The sequence below is a fragment of the Protomyctophum parallelum genome (genome assembly GCF_964188405.1).
Source record: "Protomyctophum parallelum genome assembly, chromosome: 6".
Lineage (NCBI taxonomy): Eukaryota > Metazoa > Chordata > Actinopteri > Myctophiformes > Myctophidae > Protomyctophum > Protomyctophum parallelum.
Window position 1 is genome coordinate 30,324,380 of NC_139701.1, and position 22,219 is coordinate 30,346,598.

The following is a 22,219-nucleotide window of genomic DNA, read 5'->3' on the forward strand; positions in this document are numbered from 1 at the left end:
TATATGTATACGTATATAGTATATGCCTATATACTATATATATACTATATATAGTATATGCCTATATAGTATATGCCTGCTTTGCTGGGACCAAACGACCACAAATGACCATATCTCTTACGTCATCATTTAGAGCTAGTCATACGTATACTATATACATAATCAGTCAAAATAAAATAACAAGTTGTGCCTGATCTGCTGGGACCAGAGTACGTGGTGTGTATATGTATGACTAGCTCTTCACCCAAACTTATATAGATAGAAACTTGAATCATACTTAATAATACTAGGTGTTTATATGCATAAAGTAGGTAGGTAGTTTGGCCCAGGCCGTGGCGTAACGGTCTGGGCACCTGACTGGTAATCCAGTCGCAGTGTGCCGCGGGTTCGACTCCCGAGCCCGACACGGCCTTTACTGCATGTCATCCCCCCATCTCTCTCCCGTTTCCTGTCAGCCTACTGTCTGTCCCTTCAAAAAAACCAATAAAAGGCGTAAGCCGCAGAAAAATATCTTAAAAAAAAAAAAAAGTAGGTAGGTAGCAAATAGTTACATCAAAAAATTATACATTTCAAACGTTCCTTCACAGAGATACTGAGATTTGACAGTTTACAGCGGTCGAAAGGACTTGCGCGCTCTGCTTGCGCACTAGTTGGCCATTTATGGCCTACTAGTGTGCAACAAGCAAGTATGCACTCGACAGAGTGCAGTTCTAGTTTATACTATGTCGACCGTCATTAATATCGTATATCCATGGAACTGGTATAATAAGGGACCTCTTATGTATACTAGTGATTAACACAATTACAGTATTGTTACCATCATCCCTATGTCTCATGTTTATATCAACAGGTTCTATTTTTTTGTCTTTTTATTTATGGGCTAATCTCCTACAATAAAACAACTCAATTGTCATCACACAGACAATCACTCTATGCAAATGAAACAGACTGTACGAACACTCAGACACTGACCCTGGTGCGAGAAGGGGGGGTGGGGGGGTTACATATGTATGTATACAGGCATATAGAAAAATGGGGGGGGGGGGGAATTGTCTGAATGAGTGTGCTTATCAATAAACAGAATATTTGGAACAAAATGCCTCAAATCATCCAATTGCCAACTAAGGTGTAAGAAGAAATGGCACCCATTTCACATTGGCCTATTATAGCGCCACCAGGAGGCCAGCCCACAACCTGACCTGCCCTGGTGGAGACCTGTGCCCCGAGGGGCACTTTATCAAGTTTACTATATTTTGACACGTTTGGCAATGTAAAAGTATGTTTTCTCATGCCAATAAAGTTCCTTTGAATTGAAAATTTAATTGAGTTTGATTCGTCTCTGGTTTTACTATAGGGCCAGTGATCAGGGAGGAGTTTTGCTCAGAACGGGTTATTCTGGTTGCCATTTTCCTGCCTACCAGTAGGCTAGTAGGCCTACTTCTACTTGTCCCCACAAAGATCGTAAAACAACATGCACGCACGTGCACGGCACGCGCACACGCACACACAAACACACACACACACACACACACACACACACACACACACACACACACACACACACACACACACTGACACACACACAAGCGTAAGCAAGTTAACATTTGAATGTATCCATTTGTAGCTCTGACTCTCAGAGTTAAAGTAACACTCATGATATGATTGTGTAATAAAGTACATTTGATTAGACGTTCATGATAATTACAACTACGGCAAGGAAGTTGGGGAGGATGAGGTCCGAGCTGGGGGATTGATTGATTGATTGAAGTATATATTAACAGTTTGCAGAATTACAGAACATTTCGAGCACAACTCAATACAAAAACTGTTAACTGTGGACGACACCATAAAGGGCCCAATATAGGTTTTTTTTCTTTCCTTTCTCCCAGTTAATAAGGGAATATTTGCTAAATGTGTGGCAAATCTGCAAGAAAAATGCTTACCACTAGCTTTCTTCACAGATGTGTTCATAAAGGTGTCTACAATCACACATACATTTGTTCCAACCCAACTAACTTTGGAAACTTTGTGACAGCTGCTGAAAGTTGGCGTACCAATCAACCAATTCAAAATTCAAAATGTCATTATACTTTAAGTAGCATGCGACATGTCAAACTCACATGATTCTGAATCCATTGTAAACATTCCTTTGCCTAAAAATGCCCATAGCCGTCATCACAAATGTGATGAGGTCAGCACTTTGTGTGGCTATGGCTGAATTTAGCACAAGGAGTATTTTCGTGCAAAACTAATGCTTGGAATGGATTCAGCATCATGAAACCCCCCTAGTTTGACATGTCACATGCTAGTTAAAGCATATTTTATTTTTTATGTTTTTTGCCTTATAGGCTATTGGTTGTTAATGGTACCCCAACTTTCAGCAGCTGTCACAAAGTTTCCCAAGGGAGTTGGGTTGGAACAAATTTATATGTTATAGTAGACACCTTTATGGACAAATTTTGTGAAGAAAGCTAGTTGTAAGCATTTTTTTTGCAGATTTGCAACACATTTAGCTAAATTTCTCTAACTAAGTCTTGAATCCCGCGGTATTTGACAGCTCCCCTCCACTCTTTGACATTTGCCCCTCCTCTCTCCGCTCTGCTCCGGGAATGCTGGGTTGTTTACATTACTGGCACACGGGTCAGGAATGGTGAGGGGCCGAGTGAGACTCTCTGCTGAACACGTAGCTACAACTCACCTCCACTCTTCCACAAACAGAGCATATCCTCTCCCCAAAACTTGTAGTGCTCGAGGCAACAGTGCCACGCAAGACAGGCCCGTGAGAGAGAGGGAGAGTCCGCATCGGCGCGACCTTGGAAAGAAAAGGGAAAGTCAAAGCAAAGACAACCGCCATCGTCATCTTCAGCAGCGGCAGCACCGCGGTGTGAAGAACCGTCTCAACGTGAAGAAGGAATAGCTGTTTAGCAACACAGACCCACTTCCTGGTAAGTAACGAACCAGCGTTAGCTTTTATACGGTGAAGTTTAGTTTAGCAAGAACATAAGATCCCACTGGTGACTGGTGGCGTGTTAAGTCTGCCTGTCGTGGGGTTCCCATGGTGTTTGACCCGGGGGGGCACACGGGGCTTTAGACGGTGGAGACGTATAAAACACTAAAGTGTACGTGTTGGTTTCCCTGGCGCCTGGTCGAAAACAAAGTTTCTGCCAAGTTGGCGTGCTAGCTTAGCATGGGTTAGCCCAACTAGCATGCCGGGGCTAATTTAAGCTAACTTTTAGCACCGCGAATCTACAAAGTTAGTGTCTCTCTGTCAGTGTGTAATTTAAGGCATTACACGTATAATTAGCTAATCACAACTACCTTTACGACTTCGTGCGAAGTTATGCAAACCATGACATGGATTTGGTATTTTCGTGTAACGGTGTACTGTAAACCACAAGTTGCCTAATGTCAGTAAAGGTGGCGATACCAAACTTAGACCGAGAGCAACATGTGACAGCATGTGATGATATTGATAATCCAAATCAGGGCAACGGCAGTGCTCCGCCGTTGGTATTTATTCATACAGTATCACGAGCGTGAATGATAAAAAATATTTTAAAGTTTATTTTATTTTATGTGTTGACCTCGTTTGTCGAGCGACACTACACTGGCACAATGAAGTACATGGTGTGAATTTGCCTTTCCACTGCTATGGTCGCAGACACCACAAGATTGAACTTTCTGAAATTTGCTGTTAAAGCTGCAATCCGTTTGTTTTATGTCGTAGTCGTACGGATGATTCGAACCCTTGTTTCCTTAGTATGTCAACGAGCAAGTGTCCTACCCGTCACCCGTGTCCAAATTTCCCAATGATCGTTTAGGGAAATCACCTAGGCTCTAGTCGCTCTACTGCAGATGTACGGGTTAGTTTGTAATATCAACATACTCGCCCGTACAGATTGGATAAAATCACGTTTTATCCTTATAAATTTGTTCCGGATTTCAGCTTTCTGAAGTTATAGTCTCATGCGTGCAGTTACACTGCTTGCTGCAGTCAGTGCTGTATGCGCATGCCTTTTTCTGTTGTTTGAGTTGTCTGTGTTCATACTGCCCACCACCAATTTAGCTCTGAAATTTAAACTAATAGTTTCTGTTTCCCAACAGCGTCTTGTTTTTCTGGCAAACAAAACGTCTCTCTGTTGCTTGCTGTGCTGATGATTCATTACAAATCCTGTTTATTTTTGTTAAAAAAAAAAAAAAGTAAACTAGTTTCTCTTCTCATTTTCAACATAGACATGTTGAAATACTAGAATAAAAGGCAGTAACTTTGTTTTATTTGCCATTTGCAATAACAGTGAAATGTATTCTTACAATCTCTACTACCTGGAGAAAGCTAGGTCTTGAATCACATGCTGTTTGATTTAAAATGTATAATTGACTCTGTTACTAACTAGTACTAATTACTAATTGGTAGCTTAGGTTTTGCTTTTATTATAAAGAACCAATGTTTGTTCTGAATAGATAAAAGAAAAGAACTGTAAAATATCTGGGGAATGGGTATTTCTGTGGGAAAATAACTAACGATGAACCATCATAACTATTCAATAAAGTTTGAAACTTTTTTGGATGGTTATGATGTCTCATCATTAGTTATCATCATGGGAAGAAGCAATGGCACAACACCTGTCATGGTTGGGTCATGCACACAACACCTGTCCTAGTCATGGTTGGGTCATGCACACAACACTTGTCCTAGTCATGGTTGGGTCATGCACACAACACCTGTCCTAGTCATGGTTGGGTCATGCACACAACACCTGTCCTAGTCATGGTCAGTCAAAGCGGAGTTTATGCCATGTTGCGTTTGCATATTAATATTACAAGTGCCATTTTGGTCAGGCGGAGACGATACAGACAAGTGAGCGAAAGCAGACACACCTTGTTGACTTAATTATTACTCATCTCTGTTGCCGCATTTGATGAACCATCAAAGACAACAGGCATCACTCTGCCATATAATATCATCAGGTGATGGAGATGAACACCGGCTGGCTATGTGAAGTTGAATATCAAGGAATGTGTCATAAACCTGATCATCAGCAAACCACTGCCAAATGTGTGCAACAAACATGCTGTGAAAGTGTCGATCTCTGATGTGGTGGGGAAGCTCTCTGCCAATGTCCCATGCTTTAATTTTTTACCAGGTTAGCTCTTAGCTGTGGAATGTCTGTCTTGTACATTTCACCAATTCAAAGGCAAAAGGATATTTTGCATTGTTGTAATGTATGAAATCAGGATTGGTACGTCGGTTAGATAATGGCAAAGGTTCTACTCCTTAATTATCCCGTTTCAAGTTATTTTACTTGATACTGGAGTAAAATAACTACTAACTAAATAATGAAGGGACCCTAGAGGCTGCAAATCAGTTTCACAGAAACATATTTTTATATTTCAACTACGCCTAGAAATCATCTATGCTCTACATAGAAATATAGGCTCTATGCCTCTGCACTTGTATTAATGGTAGCATTGTTACTACAAATGTATTCAATTTAACGACGTTCTAACTTAAAATGTCAGTCACCGGTATTGGAGGTTCTGCTGCACCTCTGTTGTGCAAGTTGTGATTTAGCACTGTGGAATTTACCAAATGCCTCCATACTGAGAGTGTTTCCTGTTTTAGCCCTGGAGGACGCAACTACACTGGATTAAAGATTAGATGAGACATTTGTCATCCGACCACTTTAATAGTCATCTTGCCCTGGGGATTTTATGTGGAACAAAAAAAATGTTGACATTTCTCTTCCTCTCTCTCTCACATAGCCTTCTATATTTGATGGATGATGCTTCCTGAGGCAATTTTTGAGCTACATTAAACTGTCTTTTGCATGAGGTCAAAGATCTTTGCCCAGTATTCTACAGAATTATGCAGGCAAAAGTATAATGTGGAGTCCCTCAACCTAGGCGTAGTTATTCTTCATAGTAAATGTATGTATAGGCTATGCTTTCCAGGATTCGATTGGTTGGAGTTTACGATAAGGTCTTTCATTTTCATTTGGCAGTGAGAGTGGGTAGTCTTCAGCAGCCTTTACAGCCCAAACAGTCAGGCTGTCAATATTTTTTCATATCCATCTCCGTTTTATCTCATGAAGGGTCACTGATGTTTCAAGGATTCAAATATCCTTGGAGGATGCCTTGCGGCTCTCCATGTCACGTGAAAAAGGCTCAATTTCACTCAGGCATTGATCTCTTTTCTCATCGGGCTATGTCGTGCTCTGAGGGGAAACAGACTACAAAGGCATGCAAACGAAAAAATTACTGACCTGCGACCCCTTTTCAAGTGTATGAAGCGCTTTCACTGCCCTGAGGTCAGCCTAAGCCACGACCACACAATATCAGCTGTTTGCTTCACTCTGAAGGCTTCTGGGGAGACAAAGTATATATTATTTGATTTGACCTATTTTACTATATTTTTCACTGTCGTGGTCTTGATCTACAGGTTGCTTTTGTGGTGAATTCAACTGTATTTCACCAGAAAGGCTATTATTGTATTTTTGAGGGGTGCTAGCCCCTCCTATATACAGGTTTAATGTTTGTCTTCTCTAGACAAACATTAAATGCCATTAAAACTCTTTCAGCGCCACCTGGTGGTCACCAGTTTAGGCTTTGGTTGCCAATTCGCCCATTATAAAAAAGAAAGAAAATGTAATTCTATTATGCATGTAATGTGCATGTCATCACCTGTACACCAGATTAGAGGAATTTTCAAAATATGGATAAAAAATAAATGTTCAAAAGAACACGTCTTAACGACCGTGGCATCCGGTCCATAATTGGCAATAAAACGTCTTGTTGTTTATGGCTCTTAAACATAAAAGGACGGAGATTTATTGATATCGAAACCGATAGCATCGCTCCACAGGCTGGGAGCGTCTGTTGGGAAACATTCAATGTAATTTCCGGTTGGGACGTCATCGAAAATGTTCCCCCCATTTTAGCGGATGAGACCGAAAATCTTAAAACGTGAATAACTCTTGATCTAAATCAATCTGTCCAATTCTAAGCAAAGATTATGTTTTAGACGGCCCATCGTGGGCCCGTCGCTAGCCACGTTAGAATTAATCATACCTCCCGTTGTTGTCGATTGCCTCGGGAGTGTCTTGGCTACATCAAGTTATTTCAGCTACTTCCGGGATAGCGCCTGGTGCGTCGCTAAATGTGCTCCGTTGCTGCAAATCGCTGGGCGCTCTGATTTAATGGTCCTAAATACCCCCGGGCGTTCGTGGTGATAACAATGAACAGAGTTTAATGTTTGTTCTGTCTGTCACTGAGCAAATCGGCATATGATATTTATATTATTAATTAATATTAATATTATATTATTATGATATCGTGATGATAATTGTTGATAAAGCACCCCTCACTTCACACGGGTGTGATTATTTTTGCCATGTAATTGGATAGTATTGATTTAAAAATCTTTTAATGAAAGCCTGCTCCGATCAGGTTTTTTGGGGCCGATACCGATCACCGATTGTTTTTCTCGGCCAATACCGATAGGTCCGATACCGATACTGTTCTTGTGAAATGTTGCAAATTTCTATTTTTCCAAAATGATTATATGTCAAAATCCACGTCAAAACTGTTCCTGTGTGTGGGGAGGAAGGGGAGAATGCTTAGGCCTGTCACAAAAATGCAAAATTATATACTATATATCTGACATTTATACCACTTAATGGTGTAAAAGATCAGTTTCTCCAGATAGGGTAAATGCCGATTACCGATCAGAGTGATTATTGGCCGTTCATCGATCGCTGGCCGATTATCGGAGCATCTCTAGTCATTAAGATTGTTTACAGAGGGAGGCATGGTGGCACATGGTGTCTCGAGTTCGATTCCTGTGGTGGGGGCGTGTTCTCTCCTCCCTTTCATCAGTGCCTATACCTAGGTTGGGTTGACAAAATGGCCTTTCTGTGTGTAGTTTGCATGTTCTCCCCATGTACCCTCACAAAAAAAAATGCACTAATCCTGGTCTTACTGGTCTCTATACTGCCTCCCCCTGATCAGCCGGGGCACCTGATGGAGGGGAAAGGAACTGGTTGGAATAATGTGTTCCTTCCACGCACTGCGTCCTTCAGGGGAAACTCCCCCTTGTCACAAAAAAAAGATTGTTTACAGAGGAAATGAGAGCTGATTGTTAGGATACGAAAAAGCTCCTCAAATGAAAGAGCTAATTTTAATGGTTGACTGAGGTTAAGCTCATAACCTCCTCCTTCATTTTGATGTTGTGAAATACATTAATGTGTGGTATATCAAGTACATGGCATGATGGCACCTTACAGATTAAAGCTAACATGTCATGAATACCTACTGTAGGAAAGGTGTTGGGTCTACTATCTAGGATAGCAGTAATATTACACTTTCTGGTGTTTGAGTGGGCATTGCACATTAACTGCATTTCATGAGTTCAGTAAATAGTCTAGAACTCTAGATAAAGGGCATGTTAATGCTGTTCTTCTGTGCTTTTGATACGGCCTGTGTTGGCAGTTTGGCTGTTGAAGCTGTTTGTGAGCTCTGCCCATTTGCTACACTCTGACTTTACTATGCCCATAGCGTCTAGCTTTTCCCATAGGCCACTGTATGTTATAGGCAAGACCCGGTATGCATTACATAGGCCTTACCATCTAAATAGCACTACTAATACTAAAGCCAAGTTGGCACTTGGCACATTGTGAACTGTGCTGGAAGGATCGCTCATGAAGCAGTAACTGCTTTTTATCTGAGATCCCATGGTCCCCTCTCCCAACATCTCTTTTGATTATCTGAATACAAAACTGCAACCCCCCCCAGAGGATTAAAATAAATCACTTTCATAGAATAATTACAAGATGCTATATGCCACTGTAAACACCACATCAGTGACAGCGACAGTATGTATTTGTCATGAGATGAGACAAAAGCAGAGTGAATTTGCACTTGGGAACAGCAGAGTGTGTGTGTGCGCCCCCCCCCCCCCCTCCACACACACACACACACACACACACACACACACACACACACACACAACGACATCTCGTTGCTTGCTGACTGTGCTATGGGCGTTTGTTCCAACTTCACCACAAATTAGTCTTAATGTTTCACACGGGATTTGCAGCTGAAGAGAGTGGATCTGTGTGAGAGGATCTTGTTTTGAAAGACTCTGAACATTTCACCCACTCCCCTCTAAAGTCCCTTATCCCTTATCCCTCCTCCCTTTCTCCCTCTCCCCTTCGTTTGCCTTTAATTCTGTCTTCTTTGTTCCAACTTGTTCAGATTTTGAGGGACCATGTTTGTGCTCTGAGTCACAGCAGTCTCCCTTGGTCTTTTGGTTTGGCTCGGGGCTTTGAGGCTGTGGTCAAGGCCTGGGGGCATGAAGAAAGGATGAAGTCACGAGAGGCTCCCCTCATCTCCTCCAAGACCCCTGACGCCCCCCCGCCCCCTTCCTCCCACTCTGCTGCCACCTCCATGCCACCCAGCCCTCCTGTCCTATCACTGTTCTCTTGTTCCTCCATCACTGTCTCCAGTCCATCCCTCTATTCAATTTAAATCAATCTTTTGTCTTCCCCCTTTTGTCTTACCCAACCTTGCACGTCCTTAGTCACTCCGTCTAGTCCAGTCCAGTACCCCCCCCCCCCCATCTCCACATCTTTCGTATTCTGTCCTTGGGTGGGAGGGGGGGTGGAGGGTTGGAGGACCCCTACTGAGGACACCTCCTCCTCCTCCTAACCCACCCTGGCCCACTGTCAATGGGAGGCAGGCAGCCCCGGCTCCCTCAGAGCAGCAGGAAGCAGCAACAGCAGGGGTAGGCCTGTATGGCGCTGCTGGCTGGCTCCGTCAGAAGTCCTGCCAAGCTGGGGCCAAGAGACCTTTGCCAATGTGGTGCGGTAGTGGGGCACTGAATAAAAATATTTTACAGATGTCTGAAGGCAGCCAGTGGGAGCCAGCAGCAGCACAGTTAATTCTGGAGACTGTGTGTGTGTGTGTGTGTGTGTGTGTGTGTGTGTGTCTTTTACAGGAGCATTTACAGGAGCGTTTGGGTTGAGGAAGGAGTAGGTTTTTTTGCACAATGAAAATAAGCAAGGTTTAATTCAGCAGTGGTGAGGAGTATAGGCATTTATGATTGCTGGTGTTTTTGGCTGGTGGAGGGAGCTGGGCTGGCCTATGCTGGGGTCACCAGTAGGGATGAGGAAGGGGGTGCAGGGATATTGGTGCATTTAGAGAACCCTGTGCCACTATACTGCATGAGCGCTGGGAGGGCATACAGCCAGCTCTGGCTTGACAGTTTAACAGCGAATAGCCGAATACTTAACATTGCATCACGCGGCGGAGGGTCGACTGTAAACCGCAGCCAACAAGCGGCACAGCCTGGTTGTTGTCGGGCCTTAGTTGTGAGGCCCTCCTAGAAAACAATGCACGAGCAGGCAGCACATATTGAAGTTCTGGTTTCAGAGGAACGCAGATGGCATGGGCTTGTGGTGTCGCGGACGGTGTACAAAAAAGAGAAAACACCAGGATTCCCTGATGAAAGCATCTCCCGTTCACTTTGAACAGCGAGTCTGTCACAGTTGGTGTGTGCTGCGTGGCTCCGGGTCAAACTGTGGTACGCAACTCCTGGATTTTTGTGCTTTTAAAGATTTTCATGTTCAGATCGTCTGAGGGAAAAATAGCACGAGCGAGGGAGGGAAAATTCAAGTCTCATTAATATTAATATTCTAATGTAGGGAAGCAAGAAAGGCCTCTCTGGTTTAGCTCTCTCCCTCCCCTGTTGTGGAGCTAATCAGTCTCCTCTCTCTGACTCACTCTCTTTCTCTGCCTGCAGATTAAGCAACTGGTACGTGAATTTACAGAGAGCTGTTGCAGTAGCTATACCTACATTTGAATTCAGTGTTTTGGATAAGATTGCTGCAGGCATCTGGCACATTTGTAACCTGTTGTGCAGCGCAGAGCAAACTGTTAAGTGGTGAGGGATAAAAGTTGTGAGGGTTGGTGTTTGAGCTAGGCCGACTTATAACGGTGACTAAAATGGATCAAATTAATGAAGTTTGGATTTTTGTGCATCCTACTGCCTGTCCAGGTGTGACATGATTACCAAGCATGATTTGGCCAAATTAGCTTGTCAAAGTAAACTTGGTCAAGCCAGCTTTACCAGAGAGGACATCAGAAACATCAAATCTAATGTTGTGTCCAGACCCACTGCTAGCAAAACACTGCCTAGGACACTTAAAAGTAGTGGGCATCCAAAAATCCTTGTGTATGAAAGAAAAGCACTAAGAAAGTCTATTATCATTATAATTGACTAATCATTTGGGAGTTGACAGTGGTATGCTTTTGTTATTAGCACGTCTTCCGGCCTCCCCATAAAGGAGAGAAGTATCAAGAAACTACTAAAACTACTACACCATTTTAAAACACTCTTCACTGCTGCCCTAGGAGTCACTAGCTAATTGTCGACTCATAGAAGATAATGATTAATTTATTCCCCCTCGGTGTAACGTAAAGGGCATAAAATGCTAACCTATGTACTATGAGTAAATAGGATTAACATAATTTGAAGTTCGTTCGATAGTGCAAATTAGTTTTGGACGACATGGGGAAATTCTATAAGTCAACGCTGAATTAATTAAGCCGAGGTTAAGTGTCTCTTCAAACATGACACAGTCACCCCCTTTGACCGCCAGTGTTATTTTAGATGGGTAACTGTTACAGTAGGTTTTCAAGCATCAAACGAAAACCTATGGCATTAATGGTGCTTCCTGCTGCCTTTAATTACACTGCTGGATTGCTCCTCATCTACAAAACACCCGCTGCTCTCTGTACTATAAAACATTAGGCTCTTTTCAGTAGCACTGGCTCTGTGCCTCTGGGGAGGGGTATAGATGACAGAACATGAAGCTTATGCAGTGCGGGGTGAGTAGAGGAGAGATGGAAGAGGGAGAGAGAGAAGAGAGAGAAGAAACAATGTGGTGATGAGATGTGAAGAGAAAGGGCAGTGGCTTTGAGGTTATTATTCTGTGAGGTTGGGGTTAGGCATAGTTTTTGTGAGGTTAAGGTTAGGGTTAGTTTTTGTGAGGTTAAGGTTAGGGTTAGGTTTAGGCATATGTATGCCCATCAGATAGAAAGCTCTGGGGAAAAGGCAGTCCTGACTCCCGACTCCCGAGCACTGCGAGGCTTTCCAGTATGGCTGGAGGTTTCCGCTGCTATTGTGTAACTCCTTTTTTCAAAGGGGGCCAACTACATAATGTACCTTCGGATTTAAACGATTCTGTTTAAATATCATCAATAATAAATATTAATGGTCTTTTGTCAGGTGTGTGTTGTAAACAAAAAGCCTTTTTTCAGCCTTATGTCACATACCAAATGTAACCAAGCAAGGTAAAGAAAAATAAAGGAACACGGAACACTGACAAAATATACTTTGGGAAATGCCCATTAATGTATAAATGTCCCATACTGTTGGGTGGGCCGTTCATAATACAAGAAGCTGTGGGCCATATAAAAGTCTCCCTAGGCCCTGCCGCATTTGGCCCACACTCTGCATTTTGGACACAGCTGTCCTATGGGGAAACAAATGGCCGATCCAAGCTGATGGGTGTGAGGGAAAGGGGGAGATGTGTCAGAGACTCTGCTCATTTATGAGCTGTGCGAATGTTCAGTCACTTTTAACAAAGTTGATGAACTTCAGGCAAATGTCCAGTTCAAGGCGAGCCTGATAGAGTTACCGCGTTGCAGGAACTTGCAGCTTTCTGTTCTGTTTTCGGACACAGGGACACAGCTGCGTAATGGAGCAGAGGCACCGCTTAAAAACGGTGCAATACAATCCTAATATTTGTTTTAATGTTTTGTCAATTACAAAATGTTAGATTTAATTAAAAGTTTCTATTTGACAACATTTAACTTATTCCCCCCAAAATAAACAATAATGTAACGCTAGCCTCACATTGTAACCAGCCTCACATTTTAGCACATACAGTAGGTTAGTGGCGCCCTTAACAGAAAAGAGTACTATATTTCTAACCACAGTCTCGGTCACCGGTGTAAGGCGGGGCTCTCGCCAACTTAAAGTCTTTTAAGGGTTTAACTGAACACAAACGGGCCTGTCTTCGTTCACAGGGTTAACGTGACACTTTAACTAGAACATGCTTTCTTCCTTAAACATCAACAGGGTTTTCTTCTTTCACAGTCTTCAGGGTTAACGTGACACAGTTAACTAAACGTGTTCTCTTCAGTAAACATCAACAGGGTGGTTTTCTTCATTCACAATTCTTCTTATTATCCTTAGCTTCTCAAGCGTCTGAGTGCCTCTTCTTAACAAAATGTGTGATAGTGAGAGAACGTTTGTCTTACTGCGACCTTAACGTGCGGTGGACTGCCAGTCGATACGAGGGTCCCGTCTTCTGCTACTCGTCCCCGAACCGAGCCAGGTGGGTTTCCAGGTATGTGCGGCTTTCCAGGCGACACTTATTTATGGGGGGCACACACTCCTGTGTGTGCTTTCAGCCCCACTCCTACAAGCCTGATGAAGCGGAATACAAGACAGAATTGAGTTGCGGTACAAACAATCAAACAGTGAGTTTAGTTAGTGTCGAGGGATCCGGTAACGAGAAGAGTGCAGACTTACCATCCAGAGCCAAGCTGTCGACATACGCTGCCCGAGCGTCTTGGGTGAACCAGCCAGTGTCACGGCTAAGTTCGAGTGGCGTTTATAAAGGGCGCGGCTGACAGGTTGCGGCTGTCGCTGATTGCTAATGCGGGCGGCGGCTGCAGTAGGCGCAGCTGGTGTAGGATCGCACTGGGGTAGTAGACGGCGTCTATGACACGTCCGTGGGCGGAGCGCGTCGGCGAGGCCGTCGTTTGGCTTGTTGCCATAGGAACGCGCCCATTATTCTGGTGGTACTGTGGCGAGACTCCACAACAGAATACAAAACGCATTATTATATTCCTTAATCAAATAGTTATTTGACCATTTGCGATACAGGGCCAGGCAATGGCATCTTTGTATGAGAAATAGATTCAAATGAAAAGTGCACTGTCTTGTCTGTCACATCACATGCAAAAGCAGAGACGTTTCGATGAACTTTTAACTTTAACCGACTAATTTCTTAACTGCGATTATTTATTCGATTAACGATGAACTATTAACATCCCTAGTAGGGGACCCTGAGTATTTGGCTTGAGGTCCTAAAAAAGAGGCGTCCATCTTTCCTTTTGTACACACTGACATGAGAGTGATGAGACCCCCATCTGGAACCTGAAAACTAGGATATATTGTATCAGAGAAGACTGGAAGAAAAGGGAAGGGAGTGATACGAAGTACAATGTACAGGTAGGCCTGGCAGGTATATACTCCTCACTTAGTGATGAAAGGGGAGGAGTTCAGGTGGAAAACTAGTATGGGTGCAGCGCTGGAGCTGTGATACAGTTAACCATGGCAGATAAGTCGAGGAGTTATGTGTGAAGGAGGATTTGAGTTTGGTTTTGCCTTTGCGATTGATCAAGGTGTTACCTGAAGGAGTGAGCCAGGGAAAAAGAGTGAGGGGAAAGAAGGGTGAATATTCTTATTGTTTGAAGGTGTTGTTCTAATCTTTGGAGCTTGCTTAGCCCATTGTACAAAAAAAGTGGCTAGTGTTTTGTGTGGAGTTTTGGAGATATTTTGTTGGAGGGCAGAACATTGGAGCTGTATGGATGTCATGGTGAAGTGGGGTTGACATTGCTCCTGAGCTGAAAAGGGAAATCCCTGCAGGCATGGTGGGGAGAGGAGAAGACAAGAGGCAAGGAAGTGGAGGGGTGTGTGTGTGTGAGCGTGTGTGTGAAGAGGGCAAGACTGGCGTTGTGCAATCCCTTTGGGCCAGTGTTGCCTCCGATTGTCCGCTACGCATGTCGCATACACACACACACACACACACACACACACACACACACACACACACACACACACACACACACACACACACACACACGCAGGCACACACACAGGCACACACTGTGGGACTGCCAGGAAATGCACTCGTATAAAGAAGGATGAGCGCCTGAGGATAAAAAATAATACACCACTGTGTGTGTGTGTGTGTGGGGGGGGGGGGGGGGGGTGTACAAAATGTTAGATTATTCCTTTAAAGACAACACAACACGTCATAAATTATGTTCATAAGAGGACAACCTATTGGGAATATGCGTGTACAGTTTCACCGCAATCGGATGCTGTTCATGATTTATGGCATTTTGTACAAAACGGGGAATATGGGGAAGTATACAGATCTGTGATCACATGACCATAGAGATGGTGTATACTGATTTGCGCGATGTATGGATCAAATGTGTACGAGTAATGTAAAGAAATGTGTTAATCTGCCTCATGGTGGTGCTATAACTTGCATCGACTAACGGTGCAAAACATACTCTCCTCATGCCTTCGGCTGTTGGAGACAACTGGACAACTAGAAAGTGGTGCATCATAGAGCGCATATCTCCACTACTCTGGGTTACCAATACCTACCAAGGGCTGTGTTTGGCCCCTCCCACTAAATGTCCCACTGTGTCGCTGTCCGTGGTGCTGTAATGGCTCTCATTCTCTCTCCTCTTCGTTCTCTCTCTCTCTCTCACTCACTCACTCACTCACTCACACACACACACACACACACACACACACACACACACACACACATATTCTGTCTTTCTTTTTGTACTGTTTTGGGTTCCCAGTAGAAATATTAGGCCTGGGCCGTGGCTCAGCGGTCCAGGCACCTTGGCCGGTAGTCCGAGCCTGGCAGTGTGCCGCGGGTTCGACTACCGATCCCGACGGCCTTTACTGCATGTCACTCCCCCATCTCTCTCCCATTTCCTGTCAGCCTACTGTCTGTCCCTCTTTAAAAAATATAAAATAAAGGCGAAAGCCACAAAAAAACAAACATTTAAGAAATATTGCAGGATGCAGGACTTGACGGTAACATTGCAGCATCGATTATGCAGGACTAAACGATACTTAAATATTACTGTGGGCAGGAACGGGCAGTCTGAAATGAAACCATTGAGGGTATGGGCAGAGTGGTCCAAAATCTAACTGCTAGTGCTAGTGCTACTAAGGTGCTATTTACACGAGGATGGTGTTCATAAAAAACGGCAAAATAAAGTATCGTTTGCTGCTGTCATTTAGACGAGAACCGTGTTCACAGGAGGTGAAAACGCAACGAAGTGAAACTACCTCCCAGAGTGGAAATCTTTTAGAACACCGTTTCCTATGGTCTCCGTATAAACAGGCAAAACGGTGGATCCGCAAAACTTGTGACATCATGGCTTACGTCAGCTCTGGTCGGCTCGCCCCGTGTCCTACGTTTTTACATGGTGTCATAGGCATGCGTCAGTTGCTAGGGGAAACGAACAACAACAACCATGTCGGATAGTCCTGTTTGCTGGAGGTGTGATGAGGACGCGACGTTTGTTTACTTTCTGTGTAGAAGAACGGAAGTAGTTCTACGCATGCGTGACTTATGTCTATGGTTTATATAAGCGCTGCGTCACACGGACCCCACAAGGACACGCGCCACCTAGCGACCTGGCATATATATGCATGCACTTTGTAGCGTGTTCATTCAAGTGTGCGTTCTCATGTAAATGGTCCAAAAAAATGAGAACGCAACGGGACTTTGACGTGTTATATGGAGATGGTCGCCGTCTAAAAGAGGCCTAAGATTCTGTCCAGACGGCTCGGGCTGTTTGACTTTGGAGATTGAATATATTCGCCGGTGCGCAACACCGCTGAATGTCAGATAATTGCTCGTTGCTAATAGATTGATTCCACCTGCTGCCTGCACAGCGCTAAACATTTTTGCCTAATCTGCAGCTAGTTAACAAGAGAAATTGCACATAGGCTATAAAAAGTATAAAAAAGAGGAATTAGAAACAGTGAAAACAGGCAGGTATAGAGGAATACCTGCCTGAGAGGGACGGGCAGACTACACTACACCATTAGTAGGCTAACAATACTGTAGATAATCTGTTTTTTTCTTGTCTTTCCAGATTGGTAATCACCATAATTTATATATGTTCTCCGAAAATAGCTCATCTACAAGCTCATGCACTGGCTGCAGATCGGCTATTTTTGGATAAGAGATTTATGTGCAAATATAAATAAAATAGCTGTGATACTGGACGAGGTGGAAAGTGGTGACGTACGCCGTACGGTTCGTTTGGAGGGGACGAGGGGACTATTGTGTCACCGTTTCAGCAAATAGGCGGCATTCACTGTACACACGGAGATGACAAAGTCACGTATCCAAAGTTGGACACTTTGGGAGATGGTTTCAAAATTAGCAGGTTAAGTCCCCAAAAACGTGTGGCCAAAATGGCAGATTGGCTAAATAGTTGTGCGGGTAAGATTACGTCCTCGCCTGGACGAGAGGTGTGTGTGTGTGTGTGTGTGTGTGACACACTTCTATCATTATTATCCTTTTTGTGTCTGCTTTGCTTTGTCATGCCCAGGGGGTGTACTTTGTACTACTTGTACATCAAGCTGCTTCACACTATAAGGAAATGGGAGATAGACTCCTTCCCTATGTGCCTCATGGCTCTGCAATACTAGTGCATATATAAATCATTTAGATAAACGTAACAAATGTTCTGAAATATAAGGTAGAGAATTCCCCCCCAGTCTTTACTTTTTAGTTACTAGTACCGTACATTGTTGTAGTGCCAACAATGTACTGTACATATAAACGACATATCTATGTATGACATATCTACTTTTCAGTATACTACAACTACTACTAAAATAAAACATAGTCTTCATCATTCAATGCCAAGCCATATTTGAAAATGCAGAATGTGGGGGCAATGGGGCAGGCAGGCATGCAATCAGGCATGCAGCCTTGCACTACTACTAGTATTACTGGTATATATCTTCACACAATGTCTGTTCATGTTCTCACTTCCAAGACAAATGCTTAAATATGAACCTGGCATTTCGCTCCTACTGAACCACTGTCTGCTGCCTGTTGCATACATGTAATTGAATTGGTCATGTTATACTGGAACATTAAAACTGTTAGTTGTGTGCAGGTGTTCTGAAATGTCTGAAATCTACATGCTCACAATGCATTGAGCACAACATGTTGTGAGGTTGTACATCTGCTACTTTTGTCAGGCCTTACACTACAGTGAGGAGGCATCCTCTCTGACGCACACACACACACACACACACACACACACACACACACACACACACACACACACACACACACACACACACACACACACACACACACACACAGACACTACATTTGACCTCAGATTGTCAACAGTATACTACAGTGTCTCTGGATCCACACACGCACGCGCGCGCACATGCACACACCCTACATTTGACCTCAGATTGTCTACAGTACACTACAGTGTCTCTGGATCTGGTTAGGTGTGTGTGTGTGTGTGTGTGTGTGTGTGTGTGTGTGTGTGTGTGTGTGTGTGTGTGTGTGTGTGTGTGTGTGTGTGTGTGTGTGTGTGTGTGTGTGTGTGCATGCGCTTGTGCTGTGTGTGTGTGTGTGTGTGTGTCAGGCAGCAGGGCCCACCACAGAAGCCACAGCAGACTGAGACAGAACCAGTGCCAGACCCAAGCTTGATTTCTGTGGAGCCATTTTCCCATGGGCCCACCATGAGTGTGTGCATGTTTTTAACAGTATACATCCACAGGCTTATTTATTCATCATCTTGCATCCATATCAGTGTGTGCGCATGCGCCTGTATGTTTCTGCATCTATTACTTTATATCCCAGGCTGCCTTTTGGTCACCCCCCCAAAGGATCTCTTGAGTGACAGGGTCGTGGTAAAAGGTGCTTTTCAGGTCATGGCCATGTTCATTTCCATTACTAGCTGTGGAGCTGGTAAAGGGTTGTGGTCCTCTGCCCAGGCCTGGTGAGCCCCAGACATCAGCCCTCAGCCCCACACGTTAGCACTCAGCTATGTAACGAGACATGCCTGGGAACTGCTCCTCTCACATTACTAATGATTTGGACATCTTGCTCTTGTCATTTCCTCTTAGACAAACTCCAATGCTGATGCAGGGTAACTGCTTCAAACTATCCAGGGAGTGGGAGAGAGAGAGAGAAGTGGGGGCTCATACTGTAGGCCTATATGAGAAAGACCATCGTTTTGTGCGAAGGGGAAAATAAGCTGCACGTGCCAGATGTTTTTCTTTTTTTGCAGTAGTAGCAGTCTCGTAGATTCATCATGCTCTTATAGAAAATATCAAATAACAGTGCTTATCCTCTCCACACATCATAGTTAAGGCGTTGCGGTTGAACTACTGTCATTGCTTTCCCAGGATGCATTGATTAGCCTGTAATAGATTTGGTACAAACTGGAATAAACATTTCCACTGCAACCTCCCTCAGTCCAACTAATATGACTGGCAATTTATTTAATTACATAATGTTGATGCAATTTGCACTTCGTTCACGCATGTGCATCTCATACTGCAGTTACAGTACACAGACGAACATACGTAGAAAGTACATTAATAATAACAACTTTAACATTGAGTCTTGGAACTAGCTTCAATGGGATTGTTTATGGGATTATAAATGTGTTCAAGAAAGACACAATTGTTTGTCAGATTGCCAAAACAATCCTTAAAAATTACAGAAAAGCTGGTGTTGCAATCCTTTATTATTTATTTTTGCCACCACCTCCTAATAAAGGCATTTTAATTTTGTTGGTTTTCTGCTAGGTAACCCTTCTAGCTCGGCACAAAAACATAGGCAACTTAGCCTCAGCTCTGTGGTACAGAATGTCACATCTGATAGAGGTGCCAGAGGTGATGAAGCTTAATTTGGCGGTCAGTCAGTGGCATGGTTAACGAACAAAACCCTCATTGGACCTGGAGCAGTGAAGGCTGTGCTGTGTCGTGGCATTGTGGTGGACCATGAATCTGGCCATAGGGCACTAACATACCCCAAAACCCTAGGCTGTGCAGAGTAGACACTTTGTAGTTAAAATGGTTGCAGCTATTTGACCTGCTTTGGGTGAGCTCTACCTTTGCTAACCTTGAGTTTTGCCTGACATTACAGCACCTGCAGTGATGACATCCATTGCAACTAGAGTGTTACATCTACAACTCCTAATGTCTGTATATTTTAAGGGTTTCTGTCTGCAAACCTGGGGAAGCTAGAAATTATCTACAAATGTGAGGGTGTCGGTGATGATCTTCAGAGGCTGTAAATTACTCTGAACATACAAAAGCTAATAGTTTTGTTTTAAGTCATATCCGACCCAGAATGTTAAAAATCTTCAGACTTGGTGTCGTCACAGCAGAAATCATCAGAACAAAATTCCGTGTGGGCGCTTGCGGGACTGGAAGCTAGCTGACCAAACACAACTTTCTCCACTCGTTGCAAGGTGCAGTATCTTAAAGTTTTGCTGGTGACAGAAGAAAGCACTAGGCACAATTTACATTAAGGAAACTTAATATTCGAATGAAATTTCTTTGCTTAAATCCTCTTGTCCTACAATAACTCATGACTGACTGCAAGTTTAAATTTATATTCTGGAACTTTTATAATTTTTACTTTCTACTTTATAAAACTTTATAAAGTAGGGTGAGCTAAAATGACAGCTTCGTCTGAATTCCTTTGGCTGCTTAATTCTGCCCTACGCTCAGTCAATAGTCAATACCCAAACTACCTATGCTTTTATTTTCGGGGAATGCCTGGGGGAACAAGACACATTTCCTGGCCTAGGAGTGGGAGTGGACTACAGTGCAGAGGGGCGTCGCTCGAAATATGGTGACGTCATTTTTCTCTGCTGTTTTCTACCAGGGAGGTGAATTACATGTCGAAATATATCGCTCTCATACAGGCTGGTGTTACTGGGCCTTTATAGCTTCAGATTAAGGATGAGGTTCATGTATGTGCACCTTTTCACTGGATTCTCTCTCTCTCTCTCTCTTTCTCTCTCTCACTCTGTAATTATGTTTTGAATATTGCACATTCAGCTTATATCATCATAACTAAGATGTGACTGTAGCCCTGGGCCTCAAGAAGGCCAAGGCCCAGACCACCAGGGTCCCTGTCCTTAAATGCCCATGGGCTTCATACAGCCTGCTGTGCTGAACCACACACATGTCCAGCTTCCAACTGAGAACACTGCGGGACTCTGCAAAGCTGCAGCTCTCGTTTCCACATACTTTACTTTTCCTTCACATGATGCTGTCTGGCTATTCACAGTCAGCGATTTTGTCAATACCCCCTTGTTTATTTTCAGTGATTGACAGTGTGTATTGGTGTGTGTATATGTGAGCAGGGCAATGAGAAAAACACGTGCATTTATTTTGTCAGCTGGCATTATAGCTGCCCCTCACTCCTCTTTTATCATTGAAATTGGATTTTACCTTTTTACAACTTACAAGGCCGACTGGAACGTTTTTTTTTCCTGGTTTTGTTTTTCAAGGGATTTATTAGCATCCTCTCGGGCCAGCCATCTATAGCATGATGAAACAAGCACATCAAACGGCCTTGTGACTGAGCGCTAACACTGGCTCTCTGCCTTCTGCTGTAAGGCACCTGCTGCCGGAGTGACAGGTCTGCAACAAAGGACACACACCACCCACCCACCACAAGAGAGCCATCAGGGCGCTGGAGTGGGAAGGACAATGGGGCAAAGAGGTGGCCAGGGCCTTTAGCTGCACGCCAGCTCGCCTTGACGACAACAAGGAAGCACACAAGGCGGGGAAGAGGAGACCAAAGGGGAGGAGATTGTCTCACACCTGCATGTGCTTGAGTTGTCTTGGTCAATGGCAGCCATTTGTACTGTAAATAAATGCTGGAAATTGGAAAGGAAACTTAGAGTAGAGCAGACACACACACACACACACAGACACACACACACACACACACACACTACAGAGATGAAAACAGTGGGCAGTTCATCGTTGTTAATGGGATGGCTGGTTCATTTAGGGTCAGATGATGGAGTGCAGATCTGCAATTTTGCAGTAGCTATTGGAGGTGTAATACACACACACATGCATGCACGTGCGAGCGGTGAGCACACACCCACACACACACACACACACACACACACACACACACAGGGCTCGACGCTTAGCATTTTTCCAAGTAGCACGTGTGTAGTATTGTAACATTCTCCCTGGCTTTGACTGCTTCAGTTCAGACATATACACCTCGGCGTGGTGGAAGGAGATGGTGGGGGAATTTTTGCCTTTTTTCCGTTGCTCGTTATGCAGGCCACTGACCAT

The 22,219-nt window shown here is 43.8% G+C and overlaps 1 protein-coding gene across 2 annotated transcripts in view; it reads left to right on the top strand.

Moving 5' to 3' along the window:
• Window positions 1-2,632: 2,632 nt before the first annotated feature.
• The window catches only part of nek7 (NIMA-related kinase 7), an 82,462-nt gene continuing 62,875 nt past the window's right edge, over window positions 2,633-22,219 (top strand). For both annotated transcript variants that reach the window (XM_083766411.1, XM_083766412.1), the window contains exon 1: window positions 2,633-2,945. The gene's annotated coding sequence lies outside the window, so the exon portion shown is untranslated. The remainder of the gene's footprint in view (window positions 2,946-22,219) is intronic.